General features: G+C 38.5%; 1 pseudogene; it reads left to right on the top strand.

The window, feature by feature from the left end:
• Positions 1–1,335: 1,335 nt before the first annotated feature.
• On the top strand, positions 1,336–14,194 carry LOC119738679 (annotated as a pseudogene).
• The last annotated feature ends 1,654 nt before the right edge of the window (positions 14,195–15,848 follow it).

Raw genomic sequence — 15,848 nt, 5'->3', positions numbered from 1 at the left:
CGTATGGTATTGAAAACATGCAAAGCAAGAAAATAGACTGGCACCTGAAACAACCAGTCCAACACAGCTTCAGTACTGCATCAATCAACCATGCCAAAAGAATTTAAGAAACGTGTGGCATGAAGCGGGAACTAGTCTCAATTTACTACACATTTCTCCGTAGTCAAGCTACCAGACTATTGACACTGAATGAAGAGGTCAGTCTTTTCAAATAGTTGGACCATATGGTCATGATGGTTGGACATGTACCAGTCTAGTATTTAGTCCCATTTTGAAATCACTTGACTTCCCTCTCATGTGCAAAACATTGAAGAAAAATCTCCTTTGAAAATTGAATTGAGTCTCCAAACTTGGTTGGTGAAAAACTGAGGACATTTTCTTTGCCCGTTTTGTTTTGCACGTTTCAGAGCACTCCAGAGCCCTGTCTGCTGTAAGTGTAACTTAGCCCTAGTCCTAGCCCAGGTTGGACTCTGTTGTGTACACGCAACGGAGTCCAGGGTATGAATCTCTCCTGCCATAGCGAAAAAAGTTTTAACACATGTAGTATTAGTAAATATTGCTTGAGATTATTTATGCTTATTGAATTCTTCTCATTGTCTTTGGGTAATGTATTTTTTTTTTCATTAGAAAATTGACGTGGCAGGTCACACAGTGGATGATTTGGTGAACAAGACAATAGAATACCTTCAGCCCAATCCAGGTAAGAACCAAAATTGCAACATCGTTGACGCTAACCTTCCCAAATCCTCCAAAATTCTATTTGCAAAATGTAGGCTTTTGCAGGATTGAGGCTATATGGCAAAAATGTGTGCCTGATTTATGAGGATGCACTGTGTCAAGGTCTTGGGCCGGATCTTGTGATGTTCCCTGAGCTCAGGGAACCAGACTAGCTGGCTTGCATCCATTCACGGATGTGTAACCGCTTGCAAAAAAAATGTGGACTAAATAAATTTGGTAAATTGGGGCACTATTTGGACGAATCAGTTTCTTCCAATGATGGTTGGCCGACCATCTTTTGAAATCAGTACAAAAATTCCACTTTTCTTAAAAATGACAGCACACCAGGTGCCATGATTTCACAGGATGTCTGAGACTGTCATTCACCTACAGTCAAGTAAAGTATTTCATGATAATTTGGTAGTTTTGTTTGTTGATGTTTGCAAATGTCGTATATTACCTTTAATTGTAATCTTTAGAATAATTATGTTTGGGGTGACTATAGAACACCGGTTTGAATCGGGTCTAAGTATTCACTTCAAACAAACCAAATAGAGATAGATCTTCTATTTGTGTGCTGACCCTAATCAATCGTATTGTCTTTCCTGAACAGTCTCCAGAGCCATGAGTAAAGTCCGTGGTCAGAACAAAGGAGGAACCAAGCCTCAACAACCCGTAGGATTCCTGGGAGAAGTCATGCTGAAGAACGGCAGAGAATTAGGAGAAGATTTGACGTTTGGTGAGCAAGCTTCAAGATGTATTCTCTTTCCTTCTGTGGTAGACTGATCATAAAACTCTCAAAAAGGTGCTCTAATCAGTGTTCCAATCCACCAACATAGAACCATGAGTATTGTGTAATTTATGTAGTGCCCAGCACTTCAGATATGCAAGGCCAAGTAAAGAAATAAACCAGTTTCTCGTAGCTGCCCGCTGCCTTTTTTGCACCCACTTTGTATTTTTAAAAAATTTTTATTTATAAATGCATGCATTGCAATATACAGGTGAGTCAAGAAAGATGAAACCCAAATAGCAGGACCAATTTTTGAATGTAGTTTTGCCTGTAGCACTTTCCAAATCTAGGTTATGAGAGCCCAATCAATGAGCTTTGTTTTAGCACAAGAATCATTCAAATCACTCATGAACTTTTCAAATTGCTTAATTTTCAACACAAACACTGTTTGAAAAGTTCTGTCCGGATCACAAAAAGGTAAGTGTTCTTTCAGTAAAATGAAAACAATTGCATCCCTGTGAGAATTGTTTTCATTTTGCTGCAAGAACACTTCCTATTTTTGTGATATGTGGACAGAACTTTAAAACGGTGGTTGTGTTCAAAATTTCGTAACTTGAAAAGTATTGAGTGATTTGAATGATTCTTGTACTAAAAGAAAGTTTAATAACTGGGCTTTCATATATCCTGGATTTTGAAAGTGCTACAGGAAAAACTTCAATCAAAAATTGGTCCAGCCGTTTGTGTTACGGTTTTTTTACTCGCCCTTTATTTGGCAAATTTGTCAGTTGTCTGTTTATTTGTTTCCAACAATATTGTAGCTACATGTACTAGTACAGCAGATAGGCGATGGGATTGTGCCTTTGATGATACAAGCATGGCATTTGGCACACAGTCAGAGTATGTCACGAGAAAGATATTTGGCCATAGGGCCATCGCAGATTTGTCCTTAGACAAATCCGATGGCAGCCATTTTCTGCGGTGGCGCAATGTTTGCACGAGTCGCGCTCAGGTAGGGCGCGTGCTCTAGGCTCCTTCGACCAATAAGAATACCAAAATGCGCGCGCGCCTCGTCTTTAAGAACACGTTCAGTATGCGTGTGAGCGAGACACCACCGCAGTAAAAACCTGCTAATTCTGGTCGCCAGATTCCACTATAGGTAGTAAAATGACCAATGACAGCCATTTTGAAAATTTTGAATATTGCTTGTTAACTAGATTTTTTCAAAGGGCAAATCTGTGATGGCCCTTTTATAAGACATACTCTGACTGTGTGCCAAATGCCATGCTTGTATCATCAACTTTAGGCACAATTCTCCCAAATATTTCCGCTGAATAATGTGTAACCGGGGAGAGTGGAATTAGTTTTAAAATGGGGCACTCTCCTTATGTCCGAGGGGTTCCACTAAAAAATGATTTGGGAAGAGCGAAGTTTCTGTAGTCTCAATAGTATGAAATGTTTTATTTATAATACAAATTTGAGACAATAATTTTATATACAAATGATCAGGTACAGTATTTACAAATGTACAAAAAAGAATTACAGTATATATATGAACTTTGGGTGTATAAAAACAACAGTCAAAAGGGAATGGGCTAATGAAGTAGCTCCAAGGATATTATCTGAAATGCATAAAAACAATAAATGTCTAATGAATTATGGGAATTACTGTGGCATAAAATGACTGTTGCCCAAATGGAGAATTATTTAAATGGCAATTATGCAAGAATATGAATATTTTATATACATGTAGTGTAATTTTAAATCCAAAAATAGAAATGAATTATTCACCAAGTTATGTTATAAAATGAAATAAGAATATAATACCATGCCTTAATAACAAATTCCCGAATGATCATAGCAATAGAAAACTGATAGTTTTTGGGGAAATGGGAAAAGTCTATTTCAAATGATAAATGAGAACGTAAATATTATGGCAACACTAAAATTTAAGTTGAAGTTAGCGTACATGTGTCGCTCATACAATGTAAGTTCCAATTTGTGTTTGTTTCAAAAGGAAAATTTGAAGTTCACAAAAATAAAGTACTTGATAACATTATTTTCCGAAATGCCGAAAAATATTAAAATAGTAGGAGATTGTGTTTAAATAAATGGACGGTGTTTACCCAAAATGTTTAAAGTATAAAATAAAGTCAACAGAAAATCCTGTTTGCCATCTCATGCAAGAATTAAATAGAGAATCATTAAAATCATTCTCAAAAATACTTGCAAATCACGACGACAGATTTGTTTCAACAGTTATTAATCAGTCGTGATTACAAGACAAATTTCCGGCCGTGTCCGTTTTGACGGCCTTTAATTCTGGCAATAAACCAACATACAAAAGACCAGAATGTTTCATACATGATGGCATAAAAAGATTTAGGCATAAAAATGTTTTAGGCATAAAAATGTTTTAGGCATAAAAATGTTAAATATCAGACAAAGGATTTACTCACCACTTGGGAAGATCTACGTTCATGCCTACTCCGATGTGAAAATCGAAGTAGAAGCAGCAAAAAATAGATGACACTATTCTACTGCAGTATAGGGAGCCTCTCTCAAAATTTCAATAAAAGTGGAGAGTGTAAGATGTCGTAATAGATGGTCTGCTCGCAACAATGTGTTGGATCAAAATCAACAATATTCCGCAGCAGGCCCTACAAGAAAACTATACCGAAACGCCCGGAATGTCAACTATTCCTCTTAAACAAAGCGCGGTGGAATGCAAAACTTGCATGCTCGCTACGCCCATCGCATAGTTTAGCAAAATTCTAGGCGGCGCGCGCTGTAAAAAAAAGTTTAGTTGGCCGCGAGAGGGCGCTTGTCAAAAAGCATGATCACAATGGCTGCTCACATGTAAATCGACACAAACACGAAGTTACAAAAGTTATGAAATAATGCTGGAGTAAGGAACCAGTCGGGGAAAAGTAAGTACTGCAACCTGACCTGGTTACAAATGCATTTCATAGACCATCCCAGCTCCCGTGGTATACATAGCCCAGCTGTTCTCATTTTGATGGAAACATCAGAACAATAAAATCTTGCCTTTTTTTTTTTTAATACAGGTACGGCGATGGTCGAGCGAATCGCTGAGGCAACTTTCTGAAGACAAGGACGCCTTCGATCTGAACGTCAGACAGAACTTCCTGGATCGCCTGGATCATCTCAAGAACAAAGATCTGAAGGAGATCAACGTGAGTTCCATCTTACAGAATCTGACAGAATTTGGTTGATTTTGATAGAAGCAGGACTGTGTTGCACAGCCACCTGCGGGGAAATTCAAGCACAAATTGTGGCCAATCTGGAAAAAAATTGATACAAGACAAGTGATCGATTACTGGTTGATTTGGGTTGTAACTTATGCCTGTGTACTTTGGGTCATTTGGTAAATTTGGGGTCCACTTTTTTCCTGTCCCTGTTACATCTGACATCTGTGATTTTATAATTCTGATGCACTCCTTAATGCAGTCGTCCTCCAAGGGTGATTATGAATAGCAAACTACCTACACAACGAATACAAAATTGTTTAAAGTCATTCTTAACCCTAACTCCCTGGGCATTTTTGTGATGATGCTGCAAAATCCTCCAACTGCCTCCATGTCAAAATTGCATGCAGCCTCAATCCTGCAAAATCCTCTGTTATTTCTTGAATGTGATCCGTGGAAGAATGATCACTGCCTCAATCCTACAAAATCCTCCAGCAATCACTGTCAATATGTTGAGGCAGAGCCAGTGACATCCTAGAGCAGTGCGGAGGACTTCAAGTATAATTTATGCACAGCTGAGCATCAACAAACACAAGGCCCGGCCCAAGACCTTGACACACTGCATCCTGCAAAATCAGCCACACATTTTTGCCAATTAAACAGCCTCAATCCTGCAAAATCCTCCATTTTGCAAAGAGGATTTGGGAGGATTTGGGAAGGTTAGGGTTAATGCAGTCGTCCACCAAGAGTGATTATGTGAAGCAGACAACCTACCCAACAAATTGTTGAAGTCATTCTTAATGATACTTGAACGGCAAATGACATGTTCAGAGATAACAGGAACTCGAAAATTGTCACACTTTGACCCATAATTTATATAAGGTGCCTTACAGCAATGTGCAAATGTCTCTTGTCAAACAGTACATTAACTTTCTCCCCAATGTTTGATTTCTACAGCACCATCGGAAGAAGTTACAGGGGCGACGTCTTGACTTTGACTACAAAAAGAAGAAGCAAGCAAAAGGTAGGCAACAGATTATCTCAACTCCATCATATCAAATCATCTTACATTACTAAAATATCATAACTAAAACAAAAATAACCCATCAGACTTCCAAAGTGTTATTGTTAACCTGACACTAAATTTATCATTATTAATTGTCATAGAGTATGTCCCAAAAAAGTGTCTGTGAAAAAAAAGTCTGATGTGGTTTGGGATTGGAATCATTTGCCCTTGAGCATTAAACCGAGGTCTTGCCGTGATGACTGATAGCCAGGCAAATGATTCCAATCCCAATTGCAGCCCTTTTCACAACATGCAGGATTTTACACAGCTTACTTAACACAGCACTGAAATTGATTAAGGCAAGGAACTTGGTCGCAGTGTCCCAAAATGTTGTTGTGATCAATTGACAAGTGTGCAGTGATGCGTGACTGAAATTAAATAAAACTCATCGGGGTTGAGGCCAAGATAGGGAGTATCTGCACAATCAAACTTTTTCAAAATGGACTTCATGGTTTTTTTTTTTTTTTTTAAATAGTCAGACGGACATTTCTTTTGGACATACTGTATAATGCGTATAATATTTGTTTGCACTAAAAGAATAAAAACAAAAATTGCATTGAAAATAGTGTTCCTTGCAAGCCTTCAATTGTGGTTTAGATTGTTTGAGGACTTAGTTTAGACAGTCGAGAAAAAGTTTGAACTTTGTGTGTCAACCATATTCACTCAGCGGCCAATATGATCTGCCAAATATTGTTTCCAAAAGTGGATATTGTCATCGGGAACTGAACTTTGTTACTTTGATCGATAGGCCTAACTGTCTCTAATAGAAGAGTTTAATCATTAAATCCTGTAAATTGACGTCGCTATGAAGGAATTGTCCACACCTTTGATTTCAACATCATTTTTTTTTTTACCACTCACTGTATTAATGTTTTACTTTCATTTTTCACTGTGCATCATCTACATACTCATCAGCATTAGCAGGTTTGGTCGGTATGTCAATAGTCTAGTTCCTAGACTCGTCATGAATGGTCCCTTATTGTGCTTAGCACCCATAGTGTACACCCATAGCTCACTACAAGTTTGAACTAACAATAAGCGAAATTGTCTGTGAGTTTCAAAAATGAGAATAGATAGTGTTGTTGACATTTGTTAATGCACAATATTACCTTGTACTTTCCCTACAACAATATTGTGAATGTGTGTATGTAGAATGCTAGATGCTTAAGATTAACAACTGTGATAAATGTCCATGTAATAGATTAACCTCAGTCCACATGTACGTGCAGGCTTTTAAGTATTCCTACTTTTCCTAGATATATATTTTTTTACCGTGCTCTATTTTTTCTTGATTTTTGTCCCACAACTCCGAAGAAATTTAATCTCATTGAAAACTTTTATGGCAGTGTTACACACTGTCAAATCACACAATGAAGGGCTTGGGCGCAGGAGTACTGCAACTGTACTTCCAAGAGCTTAGTTGAGGATGGAGCACAAGTGTTGTGAGTACAGAACATGCCAAATGAGGCTTATGATGCTGTGGGCATGGGCGAGCATCAACGAAAACTACCCCAGAAAGCCCACTACAGTCCTACTTTTATCCTGAGTTTGTCCTCCAAAATCCGACTTTTGTCCAGTGTTGGGGTTTTTGTAAATTTTGACCTTACTTTTCTCCTACTTCTTCACCTGGGTCTGCTTGAAAGCCTGTACGTGTATCGTACTATCATGACGTTCTATTTTGAAGTGTGTTTTAAATCAAATTAGGTTAATTGCCCTTCCACGACGTTTAAACACTGTATACTCAGTGGGTAACACACTGAGTATACAGTGTTTCAACGTCAGTGAAAGGCAAAACCTAATTTGATTTATATCACCCCGACGCAAAAGTCCATCTTATAAAAGTGTGTTTTAGTTAGTTCATCAGTTACATGTCCCTAATAAACGTCTACCCCTTCAGGATTGGTCTAGACAGCCTCCGGGATAAAAAAACGACCAAACTGAATACAAAGGAATCCAACGGCTGCTTAGATTAATGGTCTCCATGCGCAAACAGGAGAGGGAGCTATTTGATCACTTTCGATAGTCCAGTGGATGGGGCACACTACGTATAGCGCATGGTACCCTGACTACTTTCATTCCCAATATGCACAAAGCCATAGCGTCTTCCTGTGGCGTCAGGCGTCGTTGGCAATGCGTTCAAATGTCTCTCCCAGTCGTCTCCCCGACCCCAACTCTCCCTTTCCTACCGTTGAGGGGGTACTTGTGCGAAGAGCCCATTGGTCTATAATCCTATGATGACATCATGTTTCTATTTTTACTTTCCATGTACCCGTAAAAACGTTTTCGTCGGTTCCTCTCAGCAGCAGGTGGTATGTCAACACCGATTTTGTAGCGTAGCATTTCGTAGAAAATATTGTGGTGAAATAGATCAGAATTGATTGAGGATTCCGAAAATACAGTATAAGGCCAAAAGTCTATGTGTCCGTCATGCGTAGTGCGCACTTCCTGATGTGTAAAAATCAGTTGTTTGATAAGCAATGTGCATACATACATAGGTCCATGTACCTGTATTGCGCATTGCGCTATCCCTGCTGCGTTAAGACCAGTCATTGTGGGAATATGAGCTTTTACGTCGGTCAAGTGTGCAGAGAAATACGTACTCGTGGATTTTCAGAGTACGCATCGCGGATACGCAACTGGTATGCAAAATGCAATACGCACATCAAAAACGGACACATGGATTGTCAGCCTAAAGCGTATCAAATTTGGCCAGCAGTCTGGGCTATAGAGTAGGCAGTAGTGCTATATATTTGTAGATTTCGCCGTGGGTGCAGAGTCGAAAATGAAGGGAAAAGGAAAAAGTGTAAAGCCACGTCAGAATGAAGTGGCTACGGCTAATACATTAGTTGCACCTATGGAAGCAGATGAAGCCACTTCCCATGTGGGCTAGTGTTAGTCGTAGCCATGTCATTCAGACATGGCTAATGCTCACTAACAGAAGGGTTAAGCAGGGTTACTGGAAATTACATTCTCATATACAGTGGAACGTTGCTATACCAAACACCGCTATTTTGAAATATATTATCCCAGATTTCTAAAGCTCAGTAGTCATTTTTTTTGAAAATCAAAACTGGATTAGAGTTCACTTTGTCATTTTGCAGTTTTGGTTTTGATGCTAGCTTGTGCATTTTACTTCCTTTATTTTGTTTGGCATTTCACGTGAACGTCCTCATGAAACTTGCATGTTTTGTTTTCAAACATCCTGCTTGGAACACTAACAGCATGTCATAGAACAAACGTAGCCAGCATTTTCACTTTGCCTGCATGTTTATGCCAGCTGCTATGTTTTCTTGATTGGAGATTATCATTCCGTTTTCATTTCATTTTTTTTCAGTTTATTTTAAGCACATCCAAATCAAGCAACAGTCCAAAGACCAAAAATGTCTGTTTTACTGGGTGATGAAATACGACAATTTATGTTATCAATAAAACCTCAACAAGATCTTCAAAAAGAAAAAGAAAAGTTGCAGTGGAAGATCTTCAGATTGACCAAAAAAATGGTTGATTTTAAGAGTGTTTTTAGTTTAACATCAAAATACATATTGTGTTACAAGTTTTAGAATGTAATTTGTAACTGTTGTAAATTATTGTGTCTTTTTAAGAAGGACAACTACTTATGTTGGCAAAGAGTTAATGTTGGTTGTAGTTGATTCTCTCAGAAATAACATGAATTTGTATATATGGAGGTATCATGAATATTCATTACATCTCATATATATTTATGAGCCTGTTTGCGCATTTTGTTGGTCAATATTCAATTGCATTGATGAAAAAAATTGACCCAAATCATTTTTGCGTTGACTCAAACTCGGAAAAGTGTAAATAAGTGACTTTTTCCGAGGACGAAATTGAGAAAGTCTAAGTGTTAAATATGTGTGAGTTGTAATAAATACAGAACTTTGTTATGCAGCTGATTCACAGAAAACAGTGCGTAACTTACGCCATGCGTAGGACTTACGCAACAAACCTATTGCCCGGCCACGCAATGAACTTACATGTACAGTACGATCGATTTCACGAAAGTTGGCGTACATGGGCCACATTTTAAACAATCTAAAAATCTTGGACGAAGATAATAACAGCATTTCATGGATGAAATGTTTGTGTATGATTTGTTCGTTCGTGAAGCAGTTGTTGAATCACTTCCGCCCGCCATTTTGAAAAAAAACCTGGATTAATACAAAAAAATCTGAAAAAGCAATCAAATTTAATACATGAATGAAGTATACAAAATGTAGCTGTCCATGGAATGCCATTGGAAGCTATTGAGCTGAGTGAGAATTACAGATTACACACAAGCATTCAAAAACAAATGAGATTTCAATCATTTGAGTCAAGACTGAAACAGCATTTTTACTGTCAGATTTTGTGTTTCGATTATGAGGAACAAGTCCACTCTTTTTTTTCTGAAATATTGATGGCGATTTTTGTCCGTTTTTGTCCGTTTTTCCATTCATTCATGGAGGTGAGAAGACGTTTATGTTTCATGGTATTTAATGGGTATTTATTTGTTTGTAGAATGATAAATAATCAGTGGTGGACAACTGAATTTTGGATCATTGTATCAAAATAGTCATTACTTGGGAATAGAGTATGCAAATTACGTGAAATTTTCACAGTTACTAGTCAATAACAAGTACTTTACCCCTATTTTTATTAAACAGAGCGAGCCACATAGTTTTTGAAATATGTTTCTAATTTGGTCACTTTCTTTATGACTCATTGTGTACATGGTGACGGATTAACTCTAACTCCCTAGCATGATGTACCAGGAACCATACCCATCCTGGCAAATTCCAACACCATATGGGAAACTGCACACACATATTTCTGACTTTGATTCTGGAGGTGTGCCAACCCAATGTAAAAGACTGTCAGTTTAAGGGTACTGTACCCATCCTGACAGATTCCCACTAAACATGCCGTTGGGGTTTGATGGGTTGAGTTCTGTTAGGGTTAATGCATGCTTGCATGATGCAGGAATTATACTACATTTCCACACCAGGAAAATACTGGCATCTTGGATAATTCTGAGCCAATATTTCTGACTTTTGTTCTCATCAATTTTGTTTTTGTTTGTGTTGCAGGAAGCACAATTCCTGAAGAAGAAATCCAATTTGCAGAAGAGAAGTTTCACGAATCTCAGGAGCTTTCTGAGAACGGGATGAGGAACCTCCTTGAGAGTGATGTAAGTACCCGACAAATCGGACCAAAGATGAGCCAAGATGCACTAGAGCATCTTACTACTCAATGAGATACCACTCATTTAGTCTCAAGAACAACTTTTCACTTTATATTTCTTCGCATTTATTTTGATATTTCTCTCAGTTCAACCATGGAAGAATAATTTATACCGACATTGTATGGGTGAAGAGATTGACGGTTTCCTATTTATTTCTGTTGTGTAAGATTTTCTTTAAATGGCCATCTAATGTAATTTTTTTAATGCAATTCTTGAAAATGTACCTTTGTGTCCCATTTAACTCATAATTTTCAGTTAGCATTTTGCAATTTTTAAGGGTACTTAGGTGACGTTTTGGTTTTTATGCCAGTGAGAATTTTCATATTCATGAGCAAAAGTGTGATGTCATTTTAGACGGAAACTTCAATGTTATAGCTATTTCAGCACCAACATTTGGGATATTTTGATGTTGTAAAGTTTCTTTGGTGATTTTTTTGTTTTGTCAGAGCATGGTAGTAAGCAAATGAGCTAAGTTTTCTCACAAATGTTTTCAATGAGCAAATTTTGGGTTCACAATTTGAACAGAAAACACCTAAACTGAACAGTGTCTTCCTGAAATGACATCACAGCAACAGCACCCTCATTTGTCAGGAAAAGCATGGACAATATTAAATGTTTAAAAAGTACACTTTTCAATACATTTATCCAAAAATGGATGTGAAATAGTTTTCATACATTTAAAGGGGAGTAGAAAGTTGTACAAATTATGTTCCCAAATGAAATTCATGTCATGGGGCCCTTTGAAATAAAAAGGGAAAATCTTTCCTATTTCTCAAAAGTAGCTATGGCGTATTGTGTTTCATTTTGATTCAATAAACATGGTTAATAGACATGGTAAGGTATCAAATTTCCTGTTGCAAGTCTGATAAATGGGCCTATTTGAGTTGGTAGCAAATCCATCCAACTATTTCTGGAGTAAGATGTTGATGAACAGAGATTTACGGACTAATTGATTGGTTTTCTTTAACAGGTTGAGCAGGTGTTACAGCTTCAAGCATTAGCCGAGGCTCAGCTAGAATACCACAAACAGTCTGCGGAGGTTTTGGAAAGCCTTCTCTCAACACTCAATGAAAGGTATGCCAACAGGGGAAATCTGCCCCCTCCCCCACTCACTTTTCATTAGACTTGTGATTGACTTATGATTGACTTGTGATGGACTTGTGATTGATTTGTGATTGACTTTTAATTAGACTTGTGATTGACTTGTGATTGACTTGTGATAGACTTGTGATTGACTTGTGATAGACTTGTGATGACTTGTGATGACTTGTGATTGACTTGTGATTGACTTGTGATTGACTTGTGATGACTTGTGATGGACTTGTGATGGACTTGTGATGGACTTGTGATGACTTGTGATTGACTTGTGATGGACTTGTGATGACTTGTGATGACTTGTGATGGACTTGTGATGACTTGTGATGACTTGTGATGACTTGTGATTGACTTGTGATGACTTGTGATGACTTGTGATGGACTTGTGATGGACTTGTGATGACTTGTGATGACTTGTGATGACTTGTGATTGACTTGTGATGACTTGTGATGACTTGTGATGGACTTGTGATGACTTGTGATGATTTGTCGATGACTTGTCGATGACTTGTGATGACTTGTGATGACTTGTGATGAACTTGTGATGGGCTTGTGATGGACTTGTGATTGACTTGTGATGACTTGTGATGGCCTTGCGATGGCCTTGTGACTGACTGACTATAATACCCAAACAGTTAGCATCCTTCTCAATGTTCTGTGATGTTTTCCAGGGTTGAGGAGGCAGGCAGTCGACCCAAATCAGAACGCAAACCCAGAAGTACTTTCAACTCTTACTCCACGAAGAGAGACTCCAGTGACGATGACGACACCGACGCGTACCCGTCAACGGTCGATTACAACGCACCAGGTAAGTCAACAGGGATCTCATGCTCCAGCTCAGCACACAGTTTGCTTAAGGTTGCAGGCCAGTAAATAGGCCCCAAATTGCCTTCCCTGGCCAAATCACCATTTGAATGCCCTCAATTTGTTTGCTACATGTATTGGAGCATTTTGTGGGCCGTGAACTTGAGGGTTTGTAAAACAAGAAGGGTCCATGCCGTGATGAGGACGAAATTTGGATGAAATTACCAGTAGGCCCTAAATTTGCTCTATTTTGCAATGGAGCATAGACATCGTTTTTCAAAATGGCGATGGACTTCAGGACTACTTTCAGGGGTGATCATCTTTGGATGGAATTTTCTCCCAAAACTCATTGGATTACCCACCGAAACTTGATGAAATGAAAGATGATGAAATAAGTTTTAATTTGATGTGTGCCTCAAGCACCTTTAGAGACTTGTGAGTATTTGTCCTGATCTTTAGAAGTCCAGGTATTTATCACTGAGGTTTATGGCAGTTTATTCTCTGGTTTGCAACCTATAGGCTTTCAAACTGGACAGAAAATGTTGCTCAGTAAAAACAGGTCACCAACCAACCATCATGTCAACTGTCGTGTGAATATTAGTTGTAACTGGTACCTTGCAAATTTGTGCAAACTGAATAAATTTGCTATTTTTCAATTGATTTTGTGATATTTATTTCCAATTTCTCAGTACCTGTAACGGCAACGAAGGAACGCTGCAAGGCACTGTACGACTTTGAGGCAGAAAACGAGGGCGAACTGGGGTTTCAGGAGGGCGACATCATCAGCATCGTCAGTAAGATCGACGAGAATTGGATCGATGGAGAGTTAAACGGTCACACGGGATACTTCCCGGCTAACTACGTGGAAATTATCTAACCGGTTTAATCATGGTAGGTGGTAGCGTTACTTATAGTGTTGCAGTTTGTACTTTGTCATCGTGAGGTTGAGTATGAGCGTGAGTTCTTCGCGATGAGTACACGTACAAGTACTTTGTCATCCTGAGTTTGAGTATGAGTACGTTGCCATGGGCACAAGGACACATTGAAGTACTTTGTCATCATGAATTCAAATACAAAGACGAGTACTTTGCCGTGAGTTCTAGTACGAGTACGCATATTCTGGCATGACAAGTATGAGTATGAGTACTTTGTCTGAGTATGAGTCATTTCTATCAGTATGAGTACTACAATACTGGTTACTCACAATGGAACTCTGTGTACAGTGAACAGATACATTCAATAGCGCCCTCTGGAGAGTGGTCCTATGTATATCAGCATAATGTCAATAAGCCTTTTCGGAGTTCCAACTGCGCATTCGTAACCTGTGACAACGCATATTGTTTGTCTCAAATGCCCTTTGACAGTACCCACAATGCACAAACAGCCTTTTTGTAAAGTCAGTGGCGCGATGATGTCAAAGGCCATTTGAGACAAACAATGCGCGTTGTCACAGGTTACGAATGCGCAGTTGGAACTCCAAAAAGGCTTATTGTGTACTTTTTTTTTTTTTTTTTTAATTCCATCATATTAAGCTATGTATTTCCATAGACGAGATCTCTTAATTGTTAGTTCTTTGTAAGCCTTGGCAGTCTGGTGTTTTCTTTCTTGAAACAACTAAGAATATGTCTTCCCTTTGATTATACCAAATGAGAAATTACCAGTCTGTTGGTGTTTAAAAGGAGGCATTATACAACTTAGAACTCTTGAAAAGTCCCCCAGATTCAGTGAATTCCAAATGATGTGGCTACGGCTAGGAAGTACAGGAGTCTATGGGAAGTGACCTCAGCCGCTTTCCATAGACGTGGCTACTGCTAGGAAGTACAGGAGTCTATGGGAAGTGACCTCAGCCGCTTTCCATAGACGTGGCTACGGCTAGGAAGTACAGGAGTCTATGGGAAGTGACCTCAGCCGCTTTCCATAGACGTGGCTACGGCTAGAAAGTACAGTAGTCTATGGGAAGTGACCTCAGCCGCTTTCCATAGACGTGGCTACGGCTAGGAAGTACAGGAGTCTATGGGAAGTGTCCTCAGCCGCTTTCCATAGACGTGGCTACAGCTAGGAAGTACAGGACTCTATGGGAAGTGACCTCAGCCGCTTTCCATAGACGTGTGTGATTGCAAGCCGTAGTCAAGTAATTTGAACACAGCCTTGGTCAAGGCTTGCTCAAGAGTAGTCTGGTACCGTTTGCAGCACAATGGGGAAAATACTAGGTTGCCATCAGGAACTAGCATTTGCATTGACATGTAATTTGTTTGATACAGAACAAGGATAGCCGTGTCTGAATTACTCAGCTATGGCTCATGTGTAATATCAAGCCGTAGTCGTAGCCCAGTAATTCAGACATGGCTAATTATTCCAATTTTAAAGACGCTCCCTAACACACAGGAACTGAACAATTTAAGAATAATTTCTTGATATTGTAATTCATTATATCATAATGATACAAATACCGAATGTTACATTACTTGAATATTATGTATAAATGGAGCTAAAATAATTCTTGCGTACCTTTTATCTATTTTATAATGGAAATCTTAAGCAACTGATCATTGTGGTGTTTGTTTTTTTCAATCGTAGAAAATTAGAATTGTTTTCTGTTACGGTAGACGTAGTTTATGTATCATATATAAATAAATAACCTATTTTTGTACAGAACTTAGCTGTGGAGAATGGTTCACACTACAATGTCTGATAGGGAAAAGAGTGGGAAAGTTATCATAGATGTCCAGATTTCAGAGATTATAGAGCAAACTTTTGAGTCGACTAGACAGGGTTGAACTTTGGGCATTTTATTTGAGAGTTGCCAGTTCAATCTTGCATTGATATGTTTGTCTTAATAAGAAAAGTACTTTATATTTTGCGTTGAAGCTAAAACTGTCTCAAGTCGAGATTGATGGTCTTTATTTTACTAGTATCTTTTTTTGTTTACTTGTGTAGTTATATCCCTGAACTTTATGTACAGTTGACACTCAATGTCTAAAGGCAGTA

This window comes from Patiria miniata, unplaced genomic scaffold (assembly GCF_015706575.1).
Source record: "Patiria miniata isolate m_02_andy unplaced genomic scaffold, ASM1570657v1 HiC_scaffold_10, whole genome shotgun sequence".
Taxonomy (NCBI): Eukaryota; Metazoa; Echinodermata; class Asteroidea; order Valvatida; family Asterinidae; genus Patiria; species Patiria miniata.
This window is presented reverse-complemented; position numbering and strand designations above follow the sequence as displayed.